We start from the raw sequence: 26,880 nt of genomic DNA, 5'->3' as shown, positions 1-26,880 counted from the left end.
GTTGGGACCTTGGTGTGGGGCGTGGGGAAAAGTGAGAGTGTTTTGATTGTATTTTTATATTATTTGATTTTTTATTCTGAACATGTGACTATATTTGATTTTTTTTAAGTGAATTATGCAATAGAAAATACATCTTGAGGGATGTGAGTGAGGCTTCTTGAATGGCAGGCTTCGTAGTAAAGTGTGGGGCCAGGGAGCCTGCTGTTAGGATCCTTTTTTAAAAAATTTATTTATTATACTTATTTTTGGCTGTGTTGGGTCTTCATTGCTGCGCGGGGATTTTCTCTAGTTGTGGAGAGCGGGGGCAGCTCTTGGTTGCGGTGCGCGGGCTTCTCATTGCGGTGGCTTCTCTTGTTGCAGAGCACGGGCTCTAGGCACGCGGGCTTCAGTAGTTGTGGTACACGGGCTCAGTAGTTGTGGCTCGTAGGCTCCAGAGCACAGGCTCAGTAGCTGTGGCACACGGGCATGGTTGTTCCGCGGCATGTGGGATCTGCTCGGACCAGGGCTCAAACCTGTGTCTCCTGCATTGGCAGGTGGATTCTTAACCACTGCGCCACCAGGGAAGTCCTTAAACTCAGGATCCTTAAGTTCCGGAAGAATTTGTTGCAGGGCAGCAAAATTACCACTGGCTATACTGGTTCACCCCAGATGGTGCATCCTATTTCACTGGAGATAAGTCATTTTTTATTTTCCTAGCGGCAGTGGGGACGGGGTTATCTGGAGGCTGACCCTTCTGCTCAAGGAGGTGGATGGAGAGGAAGCCAGTCTGTGCACATTCAGTGTTTGCAGTGTTCAGCCTCACTCTCTCACCCTGTAGTAATCAGTGTTTCTGAGTTTCTAGCCCTTCTGGAACTCTGCTGGGTAGACTGTCTGCATCCTTATCCCACAGCCCTCTCTATGCGTATTCTAGGCTGCCCTACTTTGTTACTAGTCTTCTACCTTTTCCAGAAATGTTTTGAAATGCTCTTTGGATGTGTCTGTCTTCTCTCCTGTTCTCTGTTAATTGAAGTTGATACCTTTTAATTCTTTTGGTATCATTTTATTATGGTCTTGGGAGCGAGAGGAAAGCAAGATGGTCAGTCTGCCATCTTGAAGACAGTTTCTGGGCTCTCTTCCTCCCCTGACTAGTCTGTGAGCTCCTGAGAGCAGGGAGGTTTCTTATTCCTCTTTATATACACAAAGTATATTAGTCACTGTCCAGTCAGAAAAACAGAAGCCATGCTAGAGATTTCAACAGAGGGAATGTAATACAGAGAATTGTTTCCACAGATATTGGAAGGTGGAAAAAACAAAAGGGGGCACTGAACTAACGCAGAGAGAATTACAAGGAGGCTGCCACCAATCCTGGTCCTGGGGAAACAACAGGGAAGAGGCTGGGACTGTAAGAGTAGGGGAACTGCATCACTGGGCCTCTGATGAGTGGTTGTGACAGAGCTGCAGCTGGTAAATCTGAGGGCCTGAGATGAGGTTGGATATGGGTGCCAAAAGGGCTCGAGGCAGGAACCAGCTGTTGCCGCTGTGGCTGAGTGCCTCTGATAGGAACACTAAGCAGGAGGGGAGAAGGAAGGAGGAAGTTGCTCGTCTCCTTGGCTTGCTTGCCTTCCCATTGTGCGCGCGCACCGTCTCTGTCTCTCTGTCTCTCTGTCTCTCTCTGTCTCTCTCTGTCTCTCTCTGTCTCTCTCTGTCTCTCTGTCTCTGTCTGTCTCTGTCTCTCAAAACTTAACAGGAAGCCAGCTGGCAAAGGAGTCTGGGAAATGTACTTTTCAGAATATCTCCCAGCATCACATAATACAGTACAGAAGACTGGATTTGGAGTTGAGAGACAGTAGTTAAAAATGGCACAAAGAACATCTATATCTTTGTACACATACACTATGTATTTTTTGGTGTGTGTGTGTGTGTGTGTATATATATATATATATACACACACACACACAAGAAAGAAATGTATTTCTAGCCCAGATCTTTCTTGAGGGTTCCAGACTTGTATTTCTCACTGTTCATCAGTTATTGCCTTTTGGTTATTCCATGGGGATATCAAAGGCAAACAGAAAATTAACTGGTAGGCACAAATCAATTTCTCCATATCTCACTCTACCTAAAAAAAAAAAAGCTACATGTCAACTTTGGATTCAGTGAAAACAGAAGCAGAGGGCTGTTTCCCAAAGGAAAGATATTTACCAAAACCGAAAGAATCATGTTTTTACCAAAACTTGCTCTTCTTCGTATCTTATCTCATAAAGGACAACATTGCCCAGCCACCAAAGACTGACTTAGGAGTCATTCTCTACGACTTGTTCTCCCTCAGTCCCCATATCCCAGACCCTGAGTCTTGTCAGTTTTATTTCTTGGTGTCTCCTAACTCTGTCTTCTCTCCTATGCTGCTTCTGCTGTTGCCTCCATTGGGCCCTGATGACATTTTCAGTGGACACTGCAGTTCCCCCCCAGTTTGGTCTCCCAGCTGCCATCTTATCCTTCTATTCATTTTGCTGATGACCAGATTGGTTTTTAAAAAATATACAAATCTGGGATTTCCCTGACGGTCCAGTGGTTAAGACTCCACACTTTCAATGCAGGGGGCGTGGGTTCGATCCCTGGTCAGGGAACTAAGCTCCCACGTGCCACACGGTGTGGCCAAAAAATTAAAAAAAAAAACAACAACAGATCTTACCAGATGAATGTCAAGGTTATATCCTTTAATGGATAAAGGTGTTGGTGGTGGGTAATGCTTTGAGACCAGTCTAAACTGGGGAGGGGAGAGCAGTGCTCAGCTAGAGTCAGTGACTGACAGAAGGTACAAGGAAAAGAGAGAGGGCTGAGCATGAACATGTTTGATTGAATTCCTGTTTCGTGCAAGGGTTAGAGGGTGGAATGGAGCAACAGAGGAAAAGATTGATCTTGAGGCTTAGAAATGGAAAAGGTGAGATAAAAGGAACATGAGATAAAGGTCAGAAAGAGAAGAGAGAAGATTCAAATTGGAATCATAACTGTTTCCACTGAGTTGGGAAGTCACAGAATTTTCGCATTAATATGCAGGGAATCATTTTATAAATCACAGAAGTGTCTGTAACAATTCCCTAGAAAGATGTAGAAACAGAGACCTCAGTTGATACTGTAAAGGAGAGGGAAAAAATGTAAAAGAGGGAATGAACTTGTGGTTGCCTTTTGAAGTTCAGAAGAACAAAGTTTAAAAAAAATTTTTTTTGCAGAGTTGCTTTTTGTGTATGTGTTTGTGGGTTTAATATCAAGAGAGGCACCACCATTTTCATGTGCCTGGAATAGCAGTTTCTGGCATCTGTTAAGTAATCCTGAAACAAGAACAGTGCAGGCCTGGCTGGTGGCAGACAGTGTGGTTTATGGATTAGGTTTGTCTTCTAAATGGTTACGTCTGGTACATCCATTATTTGAAAATAAGAGAATTAAAAACAAAATAAGGAAATGTATGGAAAATTGATAGCTGATGAAATACAATGTGCTCACATCTCTGTTAGAAATAGCTATGGCTCGACTTGAAAAAAGCAAAACAAAACGAGGCAGAATAGGGAAATGTACCTTTTCAAGCAAGGGGGGAGATGTATGGCAAAGAGACTAAATCTATTCAAAATTGTGTTGCTTTAAACATTTGAATATGGTGGATAAGAAGGTAGCTAATATAAGATAGCTATTTTATTGTGATATGGATAAAAATATTGCCGCCCTCAGAAACTTCCTTAATAATGCTTTGAGTTTAACTTGCAACGGTGACAAGTCATGGTTGGTACTTCATGAATAAAGAAGACCACTAAAGGCTTGTGTGGATTACATACTAGAATAATTGCATTATTAAAATGTTTTGGTTGATTAAAAAAAATGCTTTGAGTATAAACACATTATAAGAGATCAAAAACAAAACCAAGAAAAACAGATTTTACAGTATAAATATGTATTAGAATTAGTAAAAGAAGCCCTTTGTAGTTTAAAAACAAAATCAAAAGGAATCCCGGAACTTCAGTTTACAGAGAGGCTATAACAGTTGTACCGTATGCGTGCCCACGTATGATTGTGTGGGATGTGCTTTGCACAGAAACACCTGGCCAAGGTGGCCTGTGCCTGGGTAGGGCCTGACTTAGCCTGGAGGAAGGGGAGGTCTTTTTCTAATTTGTCTTAGAAGAAAACTTTTTGTAATTCATGCCCCAGAGGGAGTACTTTTTCCTAATTCATTAAAAGTTTTGTGCAGAGTTAGCAGCACAAATGAAGACCAGGAGGAATGCTTGGATAAGTGTGATAGAATATTGGTGTGGAAATACGTAGGCCCAAGTTTAAGACCACCTTGAATTATTAACCATGAGTGTGGCCTTGACCTCTCAATCTCAATTTCCTCATCTGTAAAATCACCTGGATTACCTCACAGTATTCCTGGGCATGAGGTGTGATAGCATATGTAAAAGTGCTTTGTAAACTGTAAAGCACCGTGCAGTCTTCATTCAGCAGATGTATACTGAACAGCCGTATGTGCCAGGCACTGTTAAGGTCTGCAGATACAAAGCTGAGAGAGACACAGTCCTTGCCCTCAGGGAGTTCAGTCTGTGACGGCAGATGCACCCATAGCCAGAATGCACTGATCTAGAACATAAAAACACTGTGGATTTGTAGATGATTGAGGGACCTCTTGATGTAGGATCCCTGGACCCCTAGTGCCCCTCATCGAAAGTGTACACAATCGATTAGACAACTTCAGATCTATAGCATTGTGTATAACTGGGGAGAAAAATACACAGGTACTGGGCCACTTCTGTCATGGAGCTACCTTTGTGCAAATTGGAAAGAGAAACCCCTTCTGGACAGATAATTGCAAAATGTGTCCCTCCTTCCCATACAAAGGCTACTCAGAAAAAGACATCCCTCTGGGTGGGTCGGTTCAACCTTGGGTCAAGGTGCAAGGGCTGGTGGTCAGAGGGCTGGACCGAAGCCATCGCTCACTCCCGCCTGGCAGGGGCCACTGTCTCGGGCACAACCTGAATCAATAAATGTGGTGACCTGGCAGGGGTGGGTTTTTGTCATTCTTGCTTTTGAAGATTACAATTAAAAAAAATGGGAGCAGGATGCAGTACATGCACCCATATGTGCATGCAGTTTAGGGGAAGGATTTAATTTTGTGAACTTGGCTTACAGAGACAGACTGATATCCTCCGGGGAGGGATCAGAGCGCTTTGCAAAATAACTGGGGAAGACACTTGGCAGCTTTCCCGTGGGAGATGGAACAGGTTTTGTAGAGTTGTTTGAGTCCACACACAAACCACGGTGAGTCATTAGAGGGAATTTAATGCAGGAATCAGTCAAGCAGGTGATGGAATTGCTGAGAAGTTAAACAGCAGGTGGGGAGCCAACCCTGATGCTGGCAATGGCAGGAAGCTAGTGTCACTCCTAGGCTGGAGGGACAGAGGCGCTCCTAGAGCCCAGAGGCCAGGGTCCCTCTGTGGAGAGTGAGACCACCGTGGGCTGGGTTGTATGAGTTGCACCCCAGAGGGAGCCAAGAAGGAGAGGGAGAAATAGCTTAGGTTCTCCTTTACTCCACGGCTCCAGTCTCCCTCCCCTTCCTCCCCTGGCCGATTTGAGATCCTCTGACTACAGGAGAGCCTTGGACATGCGGGCATGCAGGGCCAGCCCCCCTGCCATCCAGAGCAGGCCAGGGGAAGCAGAGGAATGCCATCGAGGGGCTCACAGGCTCAAGCTTGGAACAGTGGGAGAGAAGAAAATCGGAGACTAAACTGCACAACCAAGAACTCCACAAAGTGCTTTTAATAAAGTTGTTTAGAAAGAAGGCACGTGGAGGAAGAGGGGTTTAGGTTGGCCATTAAAATGTATCAGTACACAGTGACCAACAACATGAAACATGAAAATTTTCAATTGATATGACTGAGACTTGGTGAAATGGGCCTGTGTTATTCAACAGTGCACATCTTGCAGTGGAGAAATTACCTTCCTTCGTTTTGTCACAGGTACCAGCCATATGGAGGAACAGCCAGGGTGAAAGACAATGATAGTCTCATTGTCTCCTAGCTCAGATCAGCCTGATGATGAGCTGTGACAACAGCCCCTGCCCTCATCTCTCCCTCTTGCTCAAGGGAAGGAGTGATGGTTGAGGTCTTTCCAAAAATGCCCGCTACCCCTGGTGGGTGCCCCCTCACCGTTCTCCTGGGTGCTGAGGTGAAACCAGCTTACTCTAGTTGTGAACCCGGATGCCTGGTGCCAAGATCAGTTCAGCTGTTAGGGACTCCAGTGCTTTTCTTCGCAGTACCCACTTGGCGCTCTCTTGTGCAAGCATCCTCTAAGGCAGTGCTGTCCAATAGAATTTTCTGTGATGATGGAAAGTACTTTGAATGTGGCTAATGTAGCTAAGGAACTGAATTTTAAGTTTTATTCAGTTTTAGTAATTTACCATTTAAACGTAAATCTCCATATGTGGCAGGTGGCTCTGCCATGTTGGACAGTGTATCTTTATGGTACTGAGGCTGCGCCTTTGGATAATCTCACTGGTTTATTCCACAAGAGGGAAGAGTCTTTCCTTTGCTTTCAAGTCATCCCAGCTAATAAACTCAGACCATTAAGATAGACTAAACTTTGACTGCAGCCTCAGATTTTAGAGAATTCTCTTGTTTATGTCCCCAAGGCCCCATGCAACTGGGGAGTTTCCAAACCTCTCTTCCTGATGAAGTCAGAGGAGACAGACTTGTGGAAAAGTTCCTTGGCCAACGTGAGGCTGGGAAGAGAGGCCCTCGGCAGTGCTCCGATGGTTAACGGTCGCAGAATCCTGTGGCAAGTTATCTGGAAGGTGTTCTTTTTCCTCCCGAGAAAGGTACAGAAGGGCTAAGAGGGGGATCTGTGACATCTCTGAGCTAGCCACCCAAGAGCAGGGCCAGACCAAAACCACAACAAAAATAACAAGACCAGGATGAGATAGATCCCAGAGGATGTCAGTGGAAGACAGAGTACAGCAGTGGACCAGAAGTTTTCTTGCCCTACAAAATTGACTCCTGGACTACATTTCTCCACTTGGATGAAGGAATCAGAGAGGAAAATTCTGAACTGACTGAGCTTAAATCTAAACTGAGAAGATACAGAAGTGACTAAAGTTACTCCCCACCCCTGCCAAAACCTAAGTTACAGAGCAATAATGCAGTGATGCTTTCATATGTTTACTATGGGCATGGTCAGGCATGTGTGTGTATATATATATATATATATATATATATATATACATATAATTTTTTTTTTTTTTTTTTTGCGGTACGCGGGCCTCTCACTGTTGTGGCCTCTCCCGTTGCGGAGCACAGGCTCCGGATGCGCAGGCTCAGCGGCCATGGCTCACGGGCCCAGCCGCTCCGCGGCATGTGGGATCTTCCCGGACCGGGGCACGAACCCGTGTCCCCTGCATCGGCAGGCGGACTCTCAACCACTGCACCACCAGGGAAGCCTGGTCAAGCATATTTATAGCCCCCTCCCCTCAAAAAAGATGAAAACAACAACACAAACAACAAAATAAAACCCATCAATAAGAGACTAGGTCATTTGTGGCATTGCCATACAAGGTAGTACAACACCATGGTGAAAATAAAGGAATTATTGCTATGTGAATCAGTGTGGAAGAATTTTCAAACTATTGAGTGTAGGAAGCAAGTCATTAGAAGACGATATGCAAACATTATATGAGATGATAAACAGGCAAAACTGAGTAATACTTGCTCTAGGGATACAGACAAAAGTGGTAACATTCTTTTTCTTAACCTGTGGGGTGGGGACAAAGTTGTTCACTTTAAAAATTATGATGGGGCTTCCCTGGTGGCTCAGTGGTTGAGAGTCCGCCTACCGATGCAGGGGACACGGGTTCGTACCCGGTCCGGGAAGATCCTACATGCCGTGGAGCGGCTGGGCCGTGAGCCATGGCCGCTGAGCCTGTGCGTCCGGAGCCTGTGCTCCGCAACGGGAGAGGCCACAACAGTGAGAGGCCCGCGTACCGAAAAATAAATAAATAAAATTATGATGACTCTTTTTCCTTCCAGGTTTTTTGGGAAAAAAAAAATTGACCTATAGCACTGTATAAGTTTAAGTGTACAGCATGACGATTTGACTTAACTGTGCTCATCATTTCATGAATTTTGTAAGTTTAGTGAACATACATCGTCTCATATAGATACAAAATTAAAGACAGAGGGCTTCCCCGGTGGCGCAGTGGTTGAGAGTCCGCCTGCCGATGCAGGGGACACGGGTTCGTGCCCCGGTCCGGGAAGATCCCACATGCCGCGGAGCGGCTGGGCCCGTGAGCCATGGCCGCTGAGCCTGCGCGTCCGGAGCCTGTGCTCCGCAACGGGAGAGGCCACAACGGTGAGAGGCCCGCGTACCGCAAAAAAAAAAAATAATAATAATTAAAGACAGAAAAATATTTGTGTGTGATGAGAGCTCTTAGGATTTACTCTTAACTTTCATATATAACATGCAGCAGTATTAATTATAATTATCAAGTTATATATTAGATCCCTAGTACTTATTAAAATAGCCCACAATGTTGAGGGAATAGGATATGTACAATGAGATATCATTTCTATAAAGTTTAAAGTCATGTAGAGCTAGATATTCTTCCTAGAGTCATATTGGAAGTATAACATGTACCCCCAATGCAGGATAGTGGTTAATTCAGGGGGGAGAGAAGAAAAAAGGATCATGCAGGGTTCATAGGGGCTTCAGTTGAAGCAGTTGTTCTCATTTTTTATTTCTTTAGCCGAGTGCTGTTGGTTGTAGTTCTGTATGCCTAAAATATTTCAACAGAGTTATAAAAAGCAGAAGCCAATGTGGCCTCATTGGAGAATATGCAGGGAGTGCAGCCTCCGACGAGCAGATGGAGAGGAGAGGAGCAGACCCGAGGAAAGACGGATGCCAGGTTACCTCCAGGTTCATTACAGCCAGTGCTGAAGATAGACAGGAGTCTGGAGAAAACCTGTGCGCAGAGCAAGGGGAAAAGCAGGGAAGTGTTAGGCCTGCTGGCTTAGGTTAAGCTAATGCTAACAGATGGCACTGTGAAAGTAGAGGGTCCTCGTATTTTCATTCATTCATTCATTCAACACATTTATTTATTGATTGATTTATGGCTACGTTGGGTCTTCATTGCTGTGCGTGGGCTTTCTCTAGTTGCGGTGAGCGGGGCAGCTCTTCGTTGCGGTGCGTGGGCTTCTCATTGCAGTGGCTTCTCTTGTTGCAGAGCATGGGCTGTAGGCTCGTGGGCTTCAGTAGCTGTGGCTCGTGGGCTCTAGAGTGCAGGCTCAGTAGTTGTGGCATACGGGCTTAGTTGCTCTGCAGCATGTGGGATCTTCCCGGACCAGGGCTCGAACCCGTGTCCCCTGCGTTAGCAGGCAGATTCTTAACCACTGTGCCACCAGGGAAGTCCCCATTGAACACATTTTTGACTGTTTCCATCCGAAGTCTTTCTTCTCCTCCTCTCCTATTTTGTGCATCTTCAACAACTGGACACCAAACTGGAAGGGATTGAAGAATTCCAAAAATAATCAGTGTAGAGTAGGTACGGGGTTAAAAACGGGTTAAGAGACTAACTTTAGCATCTTGCATTTCTTTTTGTTTGTGCGTTTACTTATTTTTGTGAGGCAGCCTAGGACAGGAGTTAAGGCTAAGGGTTCTGGAAGAAAGCTTCCTGGGTTCAAATTCTGGCTCCACCAGTTTCTAGCTGTGTGTTCTTGAGCCAGCTGCTTAACCCCTCTGTGCCTTACTTCTGTTGTCTGTAAAAATATGAATCTCCACTTTATGGAATTGTGAGGATTAAATGGATGAATGTATGTAACAATCTCAGACACATGCCATATAAGGGTTTCCTATTATTAATTTTAGCCTCCTTAAGTTTATTCACGTTTTCAGGGCGAAGTTAATTATTACCTTAGGAACATGTCGGAAATTATCACACAATTTGTTATTCAGGAGGACGTGAATGGAGTGAGGTGTGGTGGGGCTGAGGCAGGTATGTCCGAATAGATGGGTTGACTAGAGATCAAAACCTAGGTGTCATTAGCATCCAGATTTCAGTGGCTGGTCTTAAAACTCTCCAGATGATGCTGGATACTCTCCATTATGAATAAAAACTCTCCCCACTACTCTTCAAGTGAGAAGTTTTATCCTTGCTTCATTGCTCCCATTTACTTTCCTCTTAAAACTCCAAACTAATGCCATCCTGTCTTTTTCCATGTATCCATTTTTGCATTCTTGCAGTGATAGACATCAAAGAGTGAGGAGTTACCGGTTTGCCATCTAGGAAGAATGATAAAAGTTATTAGTAGCATACGTGGGACCAAATAACATACTTTTAAAAAAGGGGCACAAGCTTGTTTTGAAAAAGAAAACACAAATTCCTGTGTGATTTAATTCTGATTCATAACAAAAACTTCATGGGCATTCAGCCATCTAGTTCTCTCCTTTTTTTTTTTGCTGACAATGAGGTCCAGAAAGCATATCTTTTATTTTTATTTTTTTCCCCAGCTTTCTTATTTAAGTAACTAGAGATGAAAATCGTATGTTTGAGGTACTTCTATACAGCATTTCTTATATCTGAGATATTTTTATGTCTCTGAAATGTATTCAGATTCTCCATGCATGTTACTACGCTGAAGGCTGTTCAAAGCAATGTAAGTTGGTGTCCTGCTCAGAAGGCCTTCCCAGTTATGGTCTGTGTCAGGAGCCCGCACTGCCATCTAGGAATATAAACAGCCTTCTCTAGTCCTTAAGACCAAGGATTAAAAATTAAACTTCTGTAGAAAAATAATCCTTGGATAAAATTGCAGACTGGCTAAACTTTCTATCCTGTTTATTCGATTATTATCGAGTCCCTAATTTGTGCCATTCATGTTGATTCTGAAGATGCAGAATCTAATGACAGACCTTTTCCAGAACACTTCATTAAGGTTCTAATTTGGTTGGTGTCCTGTGTCACTATGTTCATTGTCATTGATTTTTCTCTTTGTGCTTATTGATTCCTTGGACTACCTATGCTTTTCCCTATAGTTGTCAATCCGAAGAGGTTTTCTTCTCCAAAGAAATGCCAGGTTACTGTCTGGGGAGCATTAAACAACTCTGTGGTGATTGTATTCTGAAAACCTTTTAGGATGGAAGTAGCCAAAAAGTGGTCACTTCATCTTATTTTGCTTGGCTTATTTGTCATTTATCTTACTCTTCAAACCAAGAAATCTCTATATCCATCTTAGTGTGTGGTCTCAGGTTTAGAAAGGATGGCTTGGTAGGGACTTCTAGAAATATTAAGAACTCCTTTGTATCATTTACCTACTCAACGTAGTGGAAAAATGACACCAAACTCTCTCTGAAATTGCAATTAACTCATGAGAATAACGAAGAGGAATCTACCAAGAGAGAACATTTCACTACTTGGTGATAATTTAGCTTTTTAAAATTATATTAAAGAAATCACTAACCAAAACAATAGCAGCAGTGTTTCTACCAGAACAGACATTTCTAATTAATTCCTTGGCCGTTAAACCCTTGAGGCAATACACAGGAGCAATAAAAAGGTAGTGAGAGATGAGTGATGGAGAAAGTTTCCCTTTTTTGCCTGTCAGCATTACCAGTCATATTTTTTTTTCACTCCTCTGAGTAGCAAACCATGAGCTGCAAAAACGGCTAGGGAAAATATGTTAAAGTATTAACTAGTCTCTACGTGTCTATTAAAATAAAAATTCTATCTGTATATTATAGAATTAAGTGAGTCAAAGGAAAGTATTAGCTCTTAATACTCCTCCAGGAGTTCTCTTGTTGCATTAACTTCCCACCAGGAAGACTTAATGCAACATGAGCTTGGCTAGAAAGAAGCAACATGGCTCTGATTTTCTTTCCAGAAGGTAATGATTTTTGAAATGGGAACATTTATTTTCCTTTGAAATTGTGTGCATAGATGCTTCTCCAAGAATGCCAAAACTGAACATTTTTCATCCTTATTTTCTTTCTGATTTGGGGGCATACAATCATTTGCCTTCCATAACCACAGATGGCTAAAGGCTCTCCCTTTTTCCTTAGCATCTTCAGTTCTTTCCTTGGATTAATCTTAAACTGAGTTTGAATAGGGATTCACTGTTTGCAGCTCGTGGCTAGTGAAGCTGCAGTTTCCGTTTTTCTCCGCGTTAACGGTCTCTGAAATGGAGGGGTTGAGTTTCAGTACCTTCCACTGTATAAATAGGAAATATCTAGGATTGTACTGGGTTCCATACCTGCCCAAGGCACCTCCTCTGAATGTGAGTGCATAAAAACAATGCCTGACTTTGTAAAGGCTTTACAGTTCATAAGGTATATTGACATACTTTATATCATTGCATCTTGACAACGCTTTGAGGTAGGCATGACAGGGATTACTCTTTATACAATGAAGAAATTGAGGTTTGGAGAGGTGAAAATAATTCCTAAGGTCACTCAACCAGTAAGCAGTAGAAGCAGGACTGACAATCAAGTTACTGAAGCCATTCAAGGTCCCCCTACCCCATTAAACCACATTAACTCTATGCCGCTTGCCCTTGTTATAATGCAGTTTTCAGATACCCAGAAAGATGCAGCTACAGTGTAAATGCAAACAGATTTGGGAATGACCAGATGGGGGCTCAGGGTGCCCTCACTAAGAATTCTGCTTAGTGACGTTGGACCCTTTAGTCAAGTGACTTTGCTCATCTCCAAGAGAAGCGCGCTCCTTCCCACACAAAAAAATCCCAGTGTTAACATTCCGGAGTTTCACAAGCATTTTTCTGACTTGTGGGTTGGAAAAGCTGACTGACTTGTCTTCAATAGTCTCTTATGAAGGCCTCCTGATAGAAAATACTGGCCACTGTTATGAGTCAAGGAAATCATGACTTCAGTCCTGAAGAACACTTACTGCTCAATGAATGGAATGATTCTTCTCTATGTTTGAAGTTCTTTTGACCTTGTAGTTTGATTATTATAACTTCATTTTATGAATTAAGCAAAAATCTTAGTACTCCCGAATGTACTATAAGTTCTTAATAGTAACTTCTAAGGGTTTTTGATGAATACATACTGTACTAACATTGTTAGTGCTACATACAAAAATGGAAATCTCAAAGAATGAGGCGAAAAGCCATAAATGGCATATTTTCTTTATCCAGTGAATCTGTTGGTTATTCCCTGGAGCATGTACAGCCCACATTGGAAATTGCTGTTCTAAAGAACGAAAAACAAAAAATCAGCCACCATGGAGAGTAGTACGGAGGTTCCTTAAAAAACTAAAAATAGTTACCATATGATCCTGCAATCCCCATCCTGGGCGTATATCTGGAGAAAAATAATTCAAAAAGATACATACACTCCAGTGTTCATAGCAGCAGTATTTACAATAGCCAAGACATGGAGGCAACCTAAGTGTCCATCGACAGATGAATGGATAAAGATGTGGTACATATATATAATGGAATAGTACTCAGATGTAAAAAAGAATGAAATAGTGTCATTTGCAGCAACATGGATAGACCTACAGATTATCATAGTGAAGTAAACCAGAAAGACGAATATCTTACAGTATCACTTATATGTGGAATCTGAAAAAAGATACAAATGAGCTTATTTACGGAACAGAAATAGACTCACAGACATAGAAAACAAGTTTATGGTCGCCAAAAGGGATAGTAGGCCGTGGGGGAGATAAGTTAGAAATTTAGGATCAACAGATACACACTAGTATATATAAAACAAACAAGGACCTACTGTATAGCACAGGGAACTATATTCAGTATCTTGTAATAACCTATAATGGAAAAGAATCTGAAAAAAAATATGTATAACTGAATCACTTTGTTGTACACCTGAAACTAACACAACATTGTAAATGTACTTCAATTAAAAAATCGGTTAAAACACTAGTAGACCATATTGATGAACATATGAAATCTTGTTACATGTTTTGTGACTCATTTTCACTAGTCCAAGTCAAACGCTGGTTTCCAAGTGCATATGTTAAGATTATCTGCACAGATATGAGATGGACAAAGGGGAGAGAAGAAGAGATGATGATAGTTTTCTTTAGATAATTTCGCTCTTTGAGATAGGGGCTAATTTTTAAGAAATGCATATGTATTTGAGTAGAAGTTCTCAACATTGTTGAAACTCAACTGTTATTCTTACAAAATGGGAATTAACCATATATCCTTAGACTTTTCTTTCCTGTTTTTCATTCATTCATTTTCTTTTATCTCCATATTCCACTCCCATTTTCCTCCTCTCATCCTAGAGCACCCACCCTGATAATAGTGAGTACAAATAGCCTACTATCTGCCAGGCACTGTTTTAATGTATTCAGTATATATCCTGTTTCTGTCTGTACGCTCAGAAAACAGCCATGGTCTTGCATGCATTTTTTTCCCCAAACATTTTATTGTGAAAAAATTTCAAAATACAGAAACATTGGAAGACTTATATAGTGAACACTGTCTAGATTTTTACAAATAACATTTTGCAGTATTTACTTCATCACATGTCTATCATCCATCTTAATTTCTAGATGCCTTTCAAAGTGAGTTGTAGACATCAGCACCCTTTACTTGTTGACACTTAAGTATGCATGTTATTAATTAGATTTCAGTATTTGTTTTAGTTAAAATTTACATGGAGAAGTGATCCACTTTTAAGCAGTACCATTCAATGAGTTTTGACAATTTGTATATGTACTGTTAATTTACATGAATGTTAGTGTGTTCTAAAATGTTTTCTGTGTTTTACCTTTTTTCACTGAGCTCTGTTTCTGGGGTGCATCTCTGTTGCCGTGGTACACCTAATCAGTTGCTGACCACGCTCACTTTTCAGGGTAGTTGTGACTTAGAAATAATCCTTTAGAAATACTTAGTAGAGTGCCCTTCTAAGGCACTAAATGATCATGAGCTTTTGTTTTTCATTAATTCCATATTTAACAAATAATTATTCAGTGTCTACAGTGTGATGGACTTTGGGTTCATCGTGATGACCTCTCTTCTGCCATCAGTACCCACAGCCTTTCAGGGAGACAGTCATTTAACCATAACTCTTTTTCAACAGTAAATTGTTGTGTGTTTTCTTATCACACTGAAGTGTGCGATAGCTGTTGTTCCTTAAAACGTGCAAAAGGAACGTTTCAAAATGGGTTAACTGGTTAGAATTAAAAATGAATTTGGAAACCTGTCTGTGGAAGTATCTGCTAGCATGGTGTTTAGGGGAGATAATGAAACAGCTAACACTTACTGAACGCTTGGTCTATGCCAGCCACTGTGCTGAGCATCTTAAAAGTATTATCTCATTAATTATCACAACCACCCTACAAGGTAGCTGCTGTTTCTCTCATTTTGTAGGTGAGGAAAACTAAGGTCAAAGAGGTTAATAAATTGCCCAAGGGTAGGTAGAGGACAGGGCAGAGTGGAATTGGGATTTAAATCCATCTGTCTCCAGAGCTGTGCCATTAACATTTATTGTACTGATAAGCAGAGGAGAATAAGAGCTCCAGTGAGTGGTGAATATTTTGACCTAATAGGTCACGGCAGGTTATTTTTGATCCTGTGGAAGTTCTGTTGTTCCAGTGCCCATACAAATCAACAAAACCACGTGACAACATGCCACATACATGTTGCTGCTTCCTCGTGTACTTTGTATGGAGGCAATATTTAGTGAGGTTAAAACATTAACCTCATTATCTGGTGATTTGTATTTCCTGGCCCCTGATGTTCTAGCGCACACAGATGGCAAAGGCCAAAAGGACTAAAACGATGGGATTAGATTAGAATGGAGGGACGGGAAAGAAGCTGGTAATAGGTTATCTGAGGGGGAGGAGATCCCAGTAGTTACTGGGATACAGTGGCACGGGTAGCTCTCTGTGGAATTTCCCCCAGCAGTTCTTTTTTTTTCTTAGATGTTGGGGATAGGAGTTTATTAATTAATTAATTTATTTTTACTGTGTTGGGTCTTCGTTTCTGTGCGAGGGCTTTCTCTAGTTGTGGCAACGGGGGCCACTCTTCATCACGGTGCGCGGGCCTCTCACTAACTCTTCATCACGGCGCGCGGGCCTCTCACTTATCGCGGCCTTTCTTGTTGCGGAGCACAGGCTCCGGACGCGCAGGCTCAGTAGTTGTGGCACACAGGCCTAGTTGCTCCGCAGCATGTGGGATCCTCCCAGACCAGGGCTCCAACCCGTGTCCCCTGCATTAGCAGGCAGATTCTCAACCACTGTGCCACCAGGGAAGCCCCCCCCCCACCCCCGCAGTGGTTCTTAATGAGGGATGGATCATCCTCACCAGACAGTTGGAAACATGGGGGCTTTTCAGTTGTCAGTCACTTGGACGTGCTGTGAAACTTAATGCCCAGGGTCAGAAATGATAAACATCCTCCAGTGCCTGAGTCAGGCTTACACAGAGTAGAATGGTCTTTCCCCAAATGCCAGTTCTACCCTTGCTGAAATCATCACGGGCTAGGCCTACTGACCCCAAAGACACACCCTGGTGGTCAGTGGTTGAGGAATGAGGAAAAGGCACAAGGAAGGCTTGAAAAAATTCTGGGAAGACATCAGATGTATCTTTAATATGTTTTATTTGTATGGTCACAGTGCTTGTGTGTAAGAGACTGATTGATCAGTCTTAAAGGGTCTTGTGTTATTTTGAGAAAATTATTGAATTCTCTCATATGTTGACATGGACGTGACCTGCTAATGATTTAAAAATGGGTTATGATGGGGGCTTCCCTGGCGGCGCAGTGATTGGGAGTCCACTTGCCGATGCGGGAACACGGGTTCGTGCCCTGGTCCGGGAGGATCCCACATGCCGCGGAGTGGCTGGGCCCGTGAGCCATGGCCGTTGAGCCTGCGCGTCCGGAGCCTGTGCTCCGCAACGGGAGAGGCCACAACAGTGAGAGGCCAGCGTACCTCAAAAAAAAAAAAAAAAGGGTTATGATGAACTGTTCTTCTAATGCACTGCCAGAATCTGATATCATTTTAAATGTTTGCATCCTATTCCTTAATGAGATTTGCCTATAGTTTTTTCTTACGTTAATAAGAACATGATAATGCATAAAATAAGTGAATTCCCTGCTTGAGAATAATAATATAAATTAGAAATTATTTGTACTTTAAAAATTAGGTATAATTCAGCTGTTATATTATCTGGGCCTGGTGTTTTTTTGAGAAATGGTAGACCTTTACTTTGCTTTCCAATGTCTTGTGATTACTAATCTGTTCAAGTTTTCTACCTTCTGTTCTTTTTGTTACTTTTGAGACAATTTTATGATTATGATTTTGAAATTAACAAGATCCCTGTGGAATAACAATTTCTGACCCAAAGTGTGGCACCACACAGTTTCTTTAGGAGTGAATCAAACTTTTCCCTCAGGATCTTCTCAAGTTAATTATAATGATGAATAATTTACGAAAAGTGCTTGACGTAAGCCTAATCCTGTTCTGGGTCAATAGACATAGCAAGTCCCTGACCTTGGCATTGACCGTCTTTGGGGAAATGATCCCTTGTGTTGTCTCCCACGTTCAGGACAACTGACTCCTTCACATGATCTCGGTGTTCTAATCCACAAAAGTTTTCACCCTGTAGATGTTTTGACCTTGTGTGCCTGAATATATGCATTTTAATAAGACTTATACAGACATTGATGATCTTTCATTAATTTCATTACTAAAATAGATTTTGGAGTAAACTCTATTAAGCAAATTGAATTCCTGTCCACTCTAGCCTTATTGCTTATTGTGGTTATTAAGCCAGTCCCTCTATTGTGATTAAGTGACTCTGTTGGCCTCTTCCACTCTGGGTCCCATAATCTTTATTGAAATAGTGGCACCCATTGCAAAGGCAGCTTTCCCACCTATCTTGATCCACAGAGTTCAACCATTATAGTGCTTTTCAAAGACATCAACATTTAACTATTCCTTAGTGCTGTGGTAAAGACGTGGGGCCTTCTTGGGAGACATAATTGGGAACAGGTAAACATGTTGTATATGGTAATTTTAGTTTAGTTTATTTCTGTCTGTAGACCTTTGTGTTTTTTTCTACTACATCATATATCTTGTATCTCAGCCTCATTTAGGCAGGCCATGACTGAGTCCAGATTTGCGTTAAACAACCAAGAAAACAGTTAGAAGCAACCTGGCTCACCCAGAACTAGTATACTGGATGAAGCATTTTTGGCGTTTGTTTCCACATGCATGACTTGAATAAATCTAAAATGATGTTCTTCTCTCTCTAATCTAGCATCCCCAGAATCCGTTTTCACATTTATTCTCCAGATTTTTGGTAATAGAAATTACCAATTCTTGTGATTTTTTTTTTTTTTTTTTCTTGTATACTCATGGTTTGATTTGTAATTTACCTCAAAGAGCGTTCTGGAGTATACATCCAGTTTTAGGTATAGAAGCAAGAAGAGTGGGACATGGGAAGGATTGACACCCCTTGAAGTTACTTGCTGAGGTGAGGTATTTATAACCAAGCCTCCTGTAGTAAGTCAGGAACAGACTAAACTTAATGGAAGAGGGAACTACTTTATCTGGCAAGGGAAGATGGGTGGTTTTATTTTTTTTTAAGTTTTGTTTATTTATTTAGGCTGCTTATGGTCTTCGTTGTTGCATGTGGACTTTTCCCTAGTTGCGGTGCGCAGACTTCTCATTGCGGTGGCTTCCCTTGTTGCGGAGCATGGGCTCTAGGCATGTGGGCTTCAGTAGTTGTGGCTCGCAGGCTCAGTAGTTGTGGCTCGTGGGATCTAGAGCAAAGGCTCAGTAGTTGTGGCACACAGGCTTAGTTGCTCTGCTGCATGTGGGATCTTCCCAAACCAGGGATCAAACCCTTGTCCCCTGTATTGGCAGGCGGGATTCCCTGTGCCACCAGGGAAGTCCCAGATGAGTGGTTTTTAAATCCAAGGTTTGGGTATCAGTGGACTCCACTTGAGCTCTTAGGGCCTCACTGTTTCTCAATCAGTTCCCTAACTTGTACTCAAGAGGAGGACTGTGAAATCAACCTGTGTTGCAGTTGTGCAAATTGAGGTCGTATTCAGTGTCTGACCTTCTGTGATCTCAGCCAAGCAACTACAAGATATAGGGGACTCTTTCTTAGGGTAGGTAGTCATAGAAACCCTTTATTTGATGACTGTGCCTTGAGCTAAGAATTTTAGATTACTGAGCTTGCCATTTTCTCTCTTTAAGCTTTCCTGTGAGGAAATGGGATCATGCAGTTCTTGCTAACAGTAGGTGATGCATTGCGACTTACTATCAGGGTAATCATGTAGGTCATGCTTTTGCCCCATGTAAAATGAACTACCAGTCCTTTAAAAGTCATGTGATCTTCACTGCCTTCAAACCCAGTTCAGGAAGAAAATCAGCCAAAGATTCCTGTTTCTTGAGGGTCTCTTGATTGCAGACTCTTTGGCACCAGGTGACTCCGGCTCTTACTTTAAGTTTGAATCCTCTCTTGCTACTTTTAACAGAAGGGCTTATTAAAGGGTATATAAAAAGGGTGTATAAAGAGTATTAGGTAGCTCACAGAATCTCTGGGATGGTCAGATAATCAGGCTTCGACATTAGAAATACAAATTTCACATCTGTTACCAATTATATCTAAGGAAATCCAGCCTATCCCTGCTACAGTGCCCTAATATCATTTCCTTTTACCCTGAAGATAATTTCCAGTGAAGACAGTTGTGTAGAAATATGTATTTAAGGTTTCCTTAATCCTTTTGGCTTATGTTACTAGTAATAGAGTCAGGCAAAGATATTAAAACTGAAAGGTAAATCCTACACTCACTCCTAATTGGCAAGGAACACTGCATTAAATGTCTCTATAATACATTATGCTGTAATAAAGCCAGTGGACTTATGCATTTGTTCTTCTTTTTGCCTGAAAAGACTGGCAGTTGGACTCTGATTTACCTTTGGGTGAACTTTTGTTTTTGATAGTAAGCAGATTTTTTTGCTATGAAGTTAAGGAGTGGTGCTTTACTTTTTCTTTTTAAGGAAAATAATTACTTAGTGACTTGGTTTTTCCAGCTCTGTTAGCTGTTAGTAGAAAGTAGAAGCCCACTCCTGCCTTAACATGAAATTCTTCAGTAAATGAACATCGACAAAGAACTGTTTTCTATACGCCTTTCAAAATGCCCTTGGGTCCCCAGCATAGGGTTTCAGAATTTTAAAAAATACCAGGTACTGATTTCAGGTTAAGGACCATGGTCCCAGCAGTCAGATCCTTCAGACAAAGAAAACTCTGCTTCTATGAGAAAAAAAAATAAATAAAATAACAGGAAATAAAAATGAAAGGAAGGCCTAAACTATATTGGTGTTTATTCCGGTTCTGTTGGTAAATTCTTTTTTTTTTTTTTTTTTTAAACATCTTTTATTGGGGTATAATTGCTTTACCAATGGTGTTGTTAGTTTCTGCTTTATAACAAAGTGAATCAGCTATACCTATACATGTTCCATATGTCTTCCCTCTTGCGTCTCCCTCCCTCCCCACTCTCCCCATCCCACCCTTCCAGGCTGTCACAAAGCACCGAGCTAATATCCCTGTGCCTTGCGGCTGCTTCCCCCCAGCTATCTACCTACTACGTTTGTTAGTGTGTAATGTCCATGACTCTCTCTCACCCTGTCAAAATCACCCCTCCCCCTCCCCAGGTTGGTCAAATTTGATCCATTCCCTCCTCCCCTCCTATTGCTGATGCTAGGGCCCCCCATGGCGTTTAGTCTATTCTCTTAGAGCACCACCGTCATTTTAGAAAATGTACGCAGTTTCAGGAAGTGTAAACTCATGCAGAATCTTTACTTAATCTGCCTTGGTTAATATCCTGTGATGTTCCATCTCCATCCAGGAGGACTTTCAAGAGAATGATCTCAAGTAACTATTTTTTATGCCTTTTGGTGACCTCAAGTAAAAATCCCTAATGGGACTGTCGATTATGAATGGATTCGTCTGAAATTTGAGCATAAGTGGGAGTGAAGTGAGGAAGAAAGTTGTAAATAGCTAAGGCCTCCGCCTGGGTCTAGGCTTTTGTCACAAAGTGTTGGTGAGGGACTTCCCTGGTGGTGCAGTGGTTTAGAATCCACCTGCCGATGCAGGGGACATGGGTTTGAGCCCTGGTCCGGGAAGATCCCGCATGCCGCGGACGCAACAAAGCCCCTGTGCGCCACAACTACTGAGCCTGCGCTCTAGAGCCTGTGAGCCACAACTACTGAGTCCACGTGCCACAACTACTGAAGCCTGTGCACCTAGAGCCCGCGAGCCAAACTACTGAAGCCCACGTGCTAGAGCTGTGCTCTGCAACAAGAGAAGCCACCACAATGAGAAGCCCGCGTACTGCAATGAAGAGTAGCCCCCCGCTCGCCACAACTAGAGGAAGCCCGCGCACAGCAACGAAGATCCAGCGCAGCCAAATAAATAAATATCTTTATAAAAAACAAAAAAAAACCAAACTGTTGGTGAGAATCCTGAGGATGGTACAGAAGCAAAGGGCTTTTCCCCATCTCTGGTCGGGTTTCTGAGAAAAAACTCTCAGACTCTGAGATTCTATGCAGGAGGTTGTTTGGATGATTTATTATAAATATTGCCTGTATAGAAGTGAAGGAAGCAGGATTGGATGGAAGGAGGAGTTCAACCACGATAGAATTTTAACAGCGGCCTCAGCAATCTACGGGGAACCAGTGGTTCGTGGGATGGCCATTTGGTGAGGTCTTGGATGAGGCAAGGCTCAAGCCTTTGTACCTCATCACTGAGTGTAGGCTTCCCTTGGGGAGGGAGCAACTTTGGGGGCAAATTTGCCCTCCTTCTGCCGAGGCAATCCAGAAAGTGATATAGCCAAGAGGCCTGGCAACAGGGAGAATGACTGCCTTGGAGCTTCAGCTCCAGGGGGAATCTTGGCGGTGCCCCCCCAGTAGACACTATACACCACTCTTTCTTCACGACTCTATTTGCTTTTGCAATTCTGTCCAAAACAACAGTAGTCTTGGGGTTGTGTTTTCTGGAAACGTGGCAGTATTCCAGCTTTGTTCAACCGTCTCATTTTCCCAGAAGACTTGACTAGTGAGAAAGTGACATATATCATGAGAAATGCAAAGGGTCTGAGATTTTGCCCCTATGTGCTAGCTAATGAGTTAGCCTGCCAGTTTCATAGATGCTGGCAGAAGACAAGATATCTTGGGTCAGAGGACAAAGGACTATTAATCACGGCACAACAAGCAGTGTGAACTTCATGTTCACACAATTCTTCCTGTCCTGTCCAGTCCACGGGGGTCACATGGAGTGGCCCATGTGGATATTGTGTGTGCAGTGGTTTTGTGTTCCAGCTGAGGAACTCTAAGCTTAAGAAACCCAGAGCTCAGGAAGCCTCGCTATTTCATACTGGATTGCAAGCAAAACCTGCTCAAACTTTACCCTAAAAAGACAAACACAGTGAATTCTGAGATGACTTCTCATTAGTGCATGTTTTTTATTACTTATTGTTTGGGCTCAGGTTCTTAGGATGAGATGTCAGAAGCTTGGGCAAGTCATTGGATTGCTTTATTACTTAAGGTGAAGGTAGATACAAGGAAGGTGAAGTTTGGGAGAGAAGAAGGAAGCATTGCTCAAATCATGAGTCATTCTGCAGTTGTAATTGCATAATTGATGAGGGTGGTTCTGGATTGCAGCCCTCCCACACTCTCTTCAGCTGTCTTCTGGCCAGCGTGGGCCAAAAAACAGCCATCCCTCATCTCCACCACTGCTGTGATCTCTAGATGACACTTTCAACTCAGACACCGGTTTGAAGTTGGACTTGGGTCTGATGCTGTCTCCTGTGTTGGATCATCTGACTCGACAGCGACCGTGCAGCACTTAAGACTGGGGAGTCTACACTTGGCAGCTGCAATGGACACAAAGGTTAAGAGCATCAGACTTTGTCGAATGCTTCAAAGCCGTGATTCCATATCACACCACACCTAGGTCAAGAAAACATGTCAAGCTCTATTTGGGTTTACCTGGGAGGGCCAGGTGCCCATCTCCTTCTGTTTAGAGATGAATTGTTCTGTCTTATCATATGCACCATGAAGTCTTGGCAATGGCATAGAACCACCTTTTCTAGTTAATGGAAAGTTTAAAGCTATTTGCAGTCCACTGTCACTTGAGTGCAAAAGTTTAGATGTGAGCCTTGAAAACAACTTAATCATGAATTTCTGACTTGCGTTTCCAGTTGTCTAACTCCCATGGTAGAACTGTTGCTAGAATGTTGTGCATAAAAAGTGAGTCAGTGAGTCCTTAGGTTCATTTCCTAGGTTCGTCTATTGCGGCTTCATTTTGTAAGTTCCTGGGTATGTGCTTCAATGGCATAGTCCATAATGGCTGTCGGAGAGTCTAATACCTGAATGGTATTAAACAAGGAAAAGCTTAGCATGCACATAAAAATGAGTGTGCATCAGTTCTGTTGTATAGATAGAGGAACTGATGTTTATCAAAGTTAGGTAACTTGACCAAGATCCTATGACAACTAAGTGAGAGAGTTGAGATTTGAATGCAGCTCCAAGTTCAAAGCCTTGTTTTAAACCACTGTGGAATGTTTACCCTTGTGCATTGAGACTGCTTCCTGTTCTTTGGGGCTGTATTCTGAGAGTAGTAATGGTAGAGATTGAGCTACTGATGCTATCATTTTTGGGAAAATGACCCTTTCACAAATCTTGGGAAAACTCATTGGAAGCTTAGGGCTGCACCCTTAATGCCTTACCCCTCAGTTCATTAGTTAGAAGTAGAAATTGTTTTGTTGAATTGGTTTGAAAATCTTAGGGCTAAAAACTCAAGTTAATGAATTTTTTTTACCAATCACATAGCTATGTGCAAGCCTTTTGGAAACAGAAAATTTATAGTTTAGGCAAACTTGACATGAGCAAATTAAAAATACATAGCTACCTAGGTGAAGATTCACCCTTTCTTTGAAGATTTTCAGGTTAATGCAGCCCCTTAAGGGCTGGCCTTAAGATTAGTAAAAGAATGTAATTAGTCACAGGGTATGATATGAGAGGTATTCTGAACACACAGACACCCCAATCCCCCAAACTTTGAAGGCTTTGTAATTGTTTTTGAAATTTTACCATTAGAGATTCATTCCTTTGAGATGTAATACCTTTTTAGACTTCACTCATATGTATGAACGCTGAGGGAGGAACACCTTGAAGACTTTGCTAATACCTAAGGGGAGGGGGAGAATTGGCAGCTAGCTGAGAGCAGGACCCTGAGGATTGAGATTGACTAGGCAGGAGGGAGAGGCAAGGTTTTCTGGGCTGGAAGGTGACCCACTTTTCCAGCTTGGAACCCTTAGCTCCGCACTTCTTCAGCGTGTCTTCCACAAGCTCCAAATTTCTTTAAATTTTGCTATGAAACATACTGTTTGCTTTTCACATCTGTTTCCATATTGCCATATAATTGCTCCCTAGCTCTGTTGAGAAACATGTTTTTGTTTCAGACATACACACATGGGCTCATCCTAAACCTCACAGCTAATGCAGGAGTAGAGATGATCTCTTGGACCTCAGTGTCTAGTATGGCACTGGTTAAAGGTCAGCGTTCAGAATAAATGAGTTTTATGTCCTTCCTTGAACTATGGCAGTAACGTAGCAAGGAGATGAAGTAACTTGGTGAATGATGCATGGCTAGGAAGCGGCAGAGTTAAAGTGTTTCTGTCTCTAAATCCAGCATTTTGTTCTGTACCCAAGAGACTCTGTTTTGTTAAAAGGAAGGAAACAAAAGTAACAGAGCCCAGGAGATAAGCTTTTCTATTGCATAACTCAACTTGTCCCAAAGTGTGTAATATAAACTAAACCTTTATCTCCTTTGGGATACCCTAATCTCTGATTTTTTCCTGGAACTCTGGAGAGAGAGCATTCCAATTACCTAACTTTTTCAGCCAGAATTTCTCTCCTTAAACCAGTAGGATTGGATATGAGAGTGTCAGCCAGGCTGAACATTCCTGTCCAGCTTTGTATCTTGAGGGAATGTTATTCTTTGTTGATTGAAGCCACTGCTGGGAAACCCCTTGCAAATGATAGTGTTGGGATGTAGGGCTTAAATTTGCCTTTTTGTAATGTTTGATTTTCCTGAAGATAGAACTGTGGCAGAATTTTCCATTTTAAAATATTTGAAATCAGTTCACTTTTGTAATAGCTTGATGCTCTTGCTTAAGGAAAAAATGGTTTCATACTACATTAATTATGGTGCAGCAGTAACTATGTAGGAGTGCCAGGCCGGGACAGTTTGTGTTCAGAGAATACTGCTGTTCTTCCCATGAGTGTGTTACCAGGTTCTTTAGGGTAGCCATCAGTGACTTAGGGGACCCAAGATCCAAGTTATTCTTGGCTTCTCTGCCTTCTTCCATTCATCCTCCATTGTTCTCTCCATTATCCTTGTTGGGTCTTCAGGCTGAGTCTGGAGTCATACTGGTTAATGACTTTCTGCAAACGGATCTCTGACTACATTTCACAGTGAAATTTCACAGTGGAATTGAATCTGAGCGTTCTGTAGTCTGTTTTAATCTACAGCTGCCCTTGGCTCTTACTATCAAAATAAGCATTAAAATAGTCAAGTATGAGACTAATTTTTTAAGATTGCCATCCAGCTGACAGTTCAGTCAGTCTTAAAAAAAGTAATACTGTACTTTCTAAAACAGGTTCCATTTGGGTATCAGAAAGCACCAGAGTGCTTTGTGTCATGTGTTAATTTTGTATTAAAAGATCAATCTTCACACGCCCTGATTTTATTGAGGCCCGGATGAATTCCATCTCCATGACTGTGGCTTGCATTCCAGGAAAATTTGCATGCCTTTTCTGTTTTCCTGCTTTTTCACGGATATGTTTTTAAATCATTGTGGTCTAAATGTTTAATTCTGGAAGAACCCAAGTGATAAAAAGCTGGAATTGCTTTATATTCTGCCATCTGTTTTACTATTTGTCTTCTGTAATGAGAATGTTAAACTGAGCTTCCCTACCTATTTCTCTTTAAGGGTCTGATTTAGTGCATACGGGAAAAAGAGAAACCGTATGTAGGTCTTTCCGGCCAGTAAGGCTTAGTTGCCAGATATTTTATGATGGTCTTCTGTTGAGCCATAAGTTATATAGGAGGGCAATTCATCGATCTTTGTTTCCAATTCATGTACAAACTGTATAGTAAAACGTTTGTGAATACCCAATGCGGTAAAATGAAGTTTCCTATGCAGTAGATACGTTTCAATGGGATTCCCTCTGTTTGCTTATTTGGTTGTACTATCAAGATGGTTTATGTTTTAAAAATATTTAGAAGGGAGACAAGGGAAAACTCAGGGAAATCTGATTGCTAAGCATCTTACTTCACTAGGGCCAAACAGCAGGCAATGAGTTTTGACTCTAGACATATGAACAGCAAAAGAAGACAGCTGCTAGATACTATAAAATAGCTAAATTTTCCATCTGGTTTACAGTGTGGGTGAGGATTGGCTGCAAATCTGGATTGAATTCCATGCCCCAGTTAGTTGACAAATATGGCGGGTCCTTTTAGTTCTAGATCATGAAGTGTGGTCCTAAGCACCAAAGAATTAAACTCTCTTAGAAGTAACAGTAAAAATGGGGTAATGATAAAAGCAATACCGCTTTATTTAAAATTAACTCTAGGGCTTCCCTGGTGGCGCTGTGGTTGAGAGTCCGCCTGCCGATGCCTGTGTCCCGGTCCGGGAGGATCCCACATGCCGCGGAGCGGCTGGGCCCGTGAGCCATGGCCGCTGAGCCTGTGCGTCCGGAGTCTGTGCTCCGCAATGGGAGAGGCCACAGCAGTGAGAGGGCCGCATACCGCAAAAAAAAAAAAAAATTTATGTGGTTTCTAAAAGTGATTTTTTACATCCTCAAGAATCTGG

The sequence above is a fragment of the Phocoena sinus genome, chromosome 10 (assembly GCF_008692025.1).
Source record: "Phocoena sinus isolate mPhoSin1 chromosome 10, mPhoSin1.pri, whole genome shotgun sequence".
In the NCBI taxonomy this organism is placed as follows: domain Eukaryota; kingdom Metazoa; phylum Chordata; class Mammalia; order Artiodactyla; family Phocoenidae; genus Phocoena; species Phocoena sinus.
Note: the sequence above shows the minus strand (reverse complement) of the source record.